Source organism: Tachyglossus aculeatus, unplaced genomic scaffold (genome assembly GCF_015852505.1).
Source record: "Tachyglossus aculeatus isolate mTacAcu1 unplaced genomic scaffold, mTacAcu1.pri scaffold_157_arrow_ctg1, whole genome shotgun sequence".
Lineage (NCBI taxonomy): Eukaryota > Metazoa > Chordata > Mammalia > Monotremata > Tachyglossidae > Tachyglossus > Tachyglossus aculeatus.
Genome location: NW_024044880.1, coordinates 209,793 through 214,908, shown reverse-complemented (window position 1 = coordinate 214,908; position 5,116 = coordinate 209,793). Strand labels below are relative to the sequence as shown.

General features: G+C 47.3%; 1 non-coding gene across 1 annotated transcript; it reads right to left on the bottom strand.

Moving 5' to 3' along the window:
• Positions 1 to 886: 886 nt before the first annotated feature.
• LOC119923218 lies at positions 887 to 1,023 on the bottom strand. The gene has a single exon (XR_005448796.1). It is a non-coding gene; the product is annotated as a small nucleolar RNA SNORA7 (small nucleolar RNA).
• Between the last annotated feature and the right edge of the window lie 4,093 nt (positions 1,024 to 5,116).

Here is a 5,116-nt window from a genome sequence, read left to right as displayed (position 1 = left end):
CTCACAGCAGATACGTGGCAGAATCGGCATTAGAACCCAGGTCCTTCTGATTCCCAGGCCCAGGCTCTGTCTGTCTGGGACCCCTGGAAGGACCTTGGGAAGCTGGGGAGGCAGAGGCTGGGTGGGAGCAGGAAGGGGTCAGGGTGGGCTACCCAGCCTGTGCCCCAACTGGTTGGCTCATGAGGACCCCCACCTTTACCCCCACCTGGAGCTTGGCCAGAGAGCTGGCAGGAAAGGGGAGCCAGTTAAAGCCAAGAGAGGAAGAGGAGGGAGGAGGGAGGAGAGGAAGAGGAGGAGGGAGTGAAGTCATTGGCCTGGAATGTGAAGAAAGCAGTTGTATTGGTAGGGAGGGCCCCGTTATCCTCCCCAAGTTAGAGACCCTGACCAATGGAGATGTCACCAAAGGTGGCCCCCTCCTCAGGGGAGAGAAAAAGAGAGAAGAGAGACAGAGAGAGAGGAGAGAGATAGACACAGAGAGAATGGAGAGACAGAAAGAAAAGAGTAAGAGAGAAAGACAGAGATATGGAGAGAAGAGAGGGAAACAGAGCCAGAGATAGACAGAGAGAGTGTTCCATAGGGTTGTGAGTCGGGAAGGCAGCATAGCAGAGGGCAAGGACCAGAGCAGGGCTCCAGGTACTCTCCCAAAACCCCTAGTACAGTTGCTGTCTTGTGCTGTCGAGTCCTCTCTGACCCATAGCGACACCATGGATGCATCTCTCCCAGAACGTCCCACTTGCATCTGCCATCGTTCTGGTAGTGTATACAGATTGTTTTTCTTGGTAAAAATCTGGAAGTGGTTTACCATTACCACCTTTTGCACAGTAAACCTGAGTCTCCGCCCTCAACTCTCTCGCTTGCCGCTGGTGCCCAGCACGGGCGAGTTTTGACTTGTAACAGATTCCCTTCCACTCGCTAGCCATGGCCCAAGCTAGGAATGGAACGGGTAAGCCTCTGCTTGATCTCCCTCTGGTAATCGAGACTGGTAGAGTACTGGAAACTCTCCAGGCATGACCCTACGAGGGGCTTAGTACAGTGCTCTCCACATAATAAGTGCTCAATGATTGCCCAACAGAGGAAATTGAAATTCCTCTTTGTTTAAGCCAAGCGGCTCTGGGCCGCTTGGCCCAACCCTGGTCTCAAACCCTGCCCTCTCCCTGACTTTCCCATCACTGTAGACAGCACTACCATCCTTGCCATCTCACCAGCCCTCAAGCCTGGCGACATCCTCGGACTCCGCTCTCTCGTTCAGCCCTCACAATCCAGTCCCATCACCTTGCAGTTGGGTAAGGGCCTGGGTAGGGGTAGGGTTAACATTAGATCTAGGTTTGGGTCTAGGGTTAGGGTCAAGGTTAGGATTAGGGTTAGTATTAGGTATACAGATAGCTTTATTGTTAGGATTAGGGCTAGGTTTTGGCCTAGGGATAGAGTTTGGTTGCGGGTTAGGGGTAGTATTAGAGTTAGAGTAAAGGCTGGGGATAGTTTAAGGGTAGTGGTTTGATTAGGAAGTAGACTTAAAACTAGGCCTTAGGCTGAGGTAATGGTAGTTTTAGGGCTAGGCCTAGGGCTAGCTTTACGATAACTTGTAGAGATAAGGTTAGGATTGAGGTTTGGCTTATGGTGAGTTTTAGTATTATGGTTAGGGTGGCAATTGAACTAAGGCTAGGTTTAGGAAGAGGGTTAGTGATAGGTCTGGGTTTGGGCCCTAGGGTTAGGGTTAAGGTTAGGGTTCGGGTTTGGGCTAGAAATAGTTTTAAGGTTAACTTTATGATTGTAGTAGACTGAAGGCGAGTCCTAGGGCTAGGGTAATGGTTAGGGATAGGGTTAGGATCAGGTGTATGGTTTGGGTTTAATGTTAGCATTCGGGCTGGGGACCAGGGCAATGGCTAGCATTAGAGTTAAGGGTAGAGTTAGTGTTAAGGCTGGGTTAGGAATGCGATGGGGATTAGGTTTATAGATAAAACTGGGGTTAGGGTTAGGCCTGGGGTTAGTAATAGGGGTAAGGCTAGCAGTAGTGTTAGAGCTAGTGTTAGTTTTATGGTTATGTTTATGGCTAGGGATAGGGCTAGGGTCAGGGTTAGGGTTAGGGATAGTGTTAAGGTTAGGCCTGGAGCTAGGGTAATGGTAAGAGTTAGGGTTAGGGTTAGGGGTTAGGGATAGTGTTAGGATTAGGCCTGGAGCTAGGGTTATGGTAAGAGTTAGGGATAGTGTTAAGGTTAGGCCTGGGGTTAGCATTATGGTTAGGGCTAGGGCTTTAGGTGTAGATATAAGTTTAGGGTTGGGTTTTGGCTTCTGGTAAGGCTTAGTCTTATGGTTAGGGTTCACAGTTGGACTAGGGAAAGGGTTTGGGATACGGTTAGCGTTAGACCTAGGTTGAGCCTATGGGTTAGACCTAGGTTGAGCCTATGGGTTAGGATTTTTGGCAGGGTTAGGGTTAGGATGAGAGCTAGAGTTAGTGTTAGGGTTAGGACTGAGGAAAGGTGTTAAGGTTAGTGTTATGATTAGTAGTAGGTTGAAGGTTAGGAGCTAGGTATAGGGCTGGCGTAAGGTGTAATGATAGGGTTAGGGTTGATGCTTGGTTTATGGTGAGGTTTAGTGTTATGGTTAGGCTGGGGCCAGGGTTAGGGAGAGGGTTAGCTCTAGGTTTGGGTCTAGGGTTAGGGTTAAGATTAGGTTTAGACCCAGGGTTAGGGTTAGGTATACAGTTGAGTCTTATTGTTAGCATTAGAATTAAGGCCAGGGCAATGGCTAGCATTAGAGATAAGGGTAGAGTTAACGTTAAGGTTGGGGGTTAGGACTGAGTTTAGGGTTAGGGTTATGGATAGGACTGAGGTTAGTGAAAGGATTAGTGACGAGGGAGGTTAGTGAAAGGATTAGGTTTAGTTCTAGGTTTGGGCCTAGGGTTAGGGTCAAAGTAAGAGTTATAGCTAGGTTTACAATTGGGTTTAGGTATGCAGTTCGCCCTATTGTTAGCGTTAGGGCTAGGGCTAGGGCAGTGGCTGGCGTTAGAGATAAGGGGAGAGTTAATGTTAAGGTTGAGGTTAGAGCTGAGCTAGGATTAGGGTTATGGATAGGATTGGGGTTAGGATTTGGGCTGGGGGGTGAGTGGCTTAGAGCCAGCAGTAGTGTTAGGGGGCTGGTGTTGGAGTTATGGTTAAATTCATGGCTAGTGCTAGGGCTAGGCTTAGGGATAATGTCAGTATTAGGACCAGGGTAATGGCTAGCGTTAGAGAAAGGGGTAGACAGTGTTTAGGATGGGGTTAGGGATTAGCACGGTTTAGAGTTATGGGTAGGATTGGGATTAGGGTTGGAGTTAGTGTTAGGGTTAGGCCTAGCAGAATTATTAGGGGTAGTGATAGTTTTATGGTTATAAGGTCATGGCTAGGGGTAGGGCCAGGGTTAGGGTTAGGTTTAGAGCTAGGGCTAGGGTTTGAGTTAGGGCTAGGAATGGTGTTAAGGTTAGTGTTTTGATTAGTAGTAGATTTAATCTGAGGCTTTAGGCGAGGGTAATAGTTAGGGTTAGGGCTAGGTCTAGCGCTAGCTTTAGGAAAAGGTGTAGAGATAGGGTTAGGGTTGAGGTTTGGTTTATGATGCAGTTACAGTAAGGTTAGCAATTTGCCTAGGGCTAGGGTTAGAGTTAATGGGTCTAGGTTTGGGAATAGGGTTAGAATTAAATCTAGGGTTAGAGTTGGATTTACGGTTAGAGCTTAGCATAAGTTTAGGCTTATTGTTAGCGTTAGGGCAAGGTCCAGAGCATTAGAGTTAGGGGTAGAGTTAGCATTGAGGAAGGTGTCAGGGCTGAGTTAGGGTTAGGGTTATGGATAGGATTAGATTTAGGATTAGGGTTGGGGTTAGTGTTGGGGCTAGAGCTAGCAGTAGTGTTAGTGCTAGTGTTAGTTTTATGGTTAAGTGTATGGTTAGGGCCAGGGCTAGGATCCGGGTTAGGGTGAGGGATAGGGTTAGGGATAGGGATAGGGCCTGGGCCTAGGGTGATGGTTACGGTTAGGGCTAGGCCTAGGGCTTTTTTTAGCATTAGGGTGTAGAGATAGGTTTAGGACTGGTGTTTTAGGGTGGTGCTGATGGTAAGGCTTAGTATTATGGTTAGGATCAGCAGTTGGACTAGAGCAAGGGGTAGGAATAGGGTTAGCCTTAGGTCTAGGCTTAGGAATACGTTTTGGGTTAGGGTTAGGGTTAGGGTTAGGGTCAGGGCTAGGGATTGTTTGAAGGTTGGTGTTATGATTAATACTAGACTTAAGGCTAGGCCCAAGGCTGCGGTAATGGTTAGGGTTAGGGCTAAACCTAGGGCTAGCTTTAGAATAAGCTATTGAAATAGGGCTGGGGTTGAAGTTAGGTTTATGTTGAGGTTTAGTGTTACGGGTAAGGGTTGCATATTGGGCTGGGGGTAAGGTGCGGGAGATTGTGATTGTTCTAGGTTTGGGCCTAGTGTCAGGTTCAAGGTTAGGGTTAGAGGAAGGGTAGGGTTAGGTATACAGGTTACGATTACTGTTAGCCTAAGGACTAAGGCCAGGACAAAGGTTAGTGTAAGAGATTGGAGTAGAGTTAGGGTTAAGGCACGTTAGGTCTGAGCTATGGTTAGGGTTATGGATAGCACTGGATTTAGGGTTATGGTAAAGGTTTGTGTTAGGGCTAGGATGAGAAGTAGTGTTAGTTTTATTGTTAGTTTTATGGTTAGGGTTAGGGTTATATATAGGGTTATTGTTATGCTTGAATCTAGGGTGATGTCTAGGTTTAGGGCTAGGTTTAGGTCTAGATTTGGGTCTAGCGTTAAGGTTAGGGTTAGGGTTGGGGTTCAGGTTTAGGCTATAGATAATTTTAAGGTCAGAGTTGTGATTGGTATTAGACTGAAGGCTAGCCTTTAGGGTAGGGTAATAGGATCAGGGCTAGTCCTAGGTCTAGCTTTAGGACTAGGGTTAGAGATAGGGTTAGGGCTGAGGTTTGGCTTAAGGTGCAGTTTAGCATTCTGGTTAGGGCGATGTCTAGGTTTAGGGCTAGGTCTAGGACTAGGTATGGGTCTTAGGGTTAAGGTTTGGGTTTGGGTTTGGGTTTGGGCTAAGGATAGTTTTAAGGTTAATCTTATGATTAGTAGTATACTGAAGGC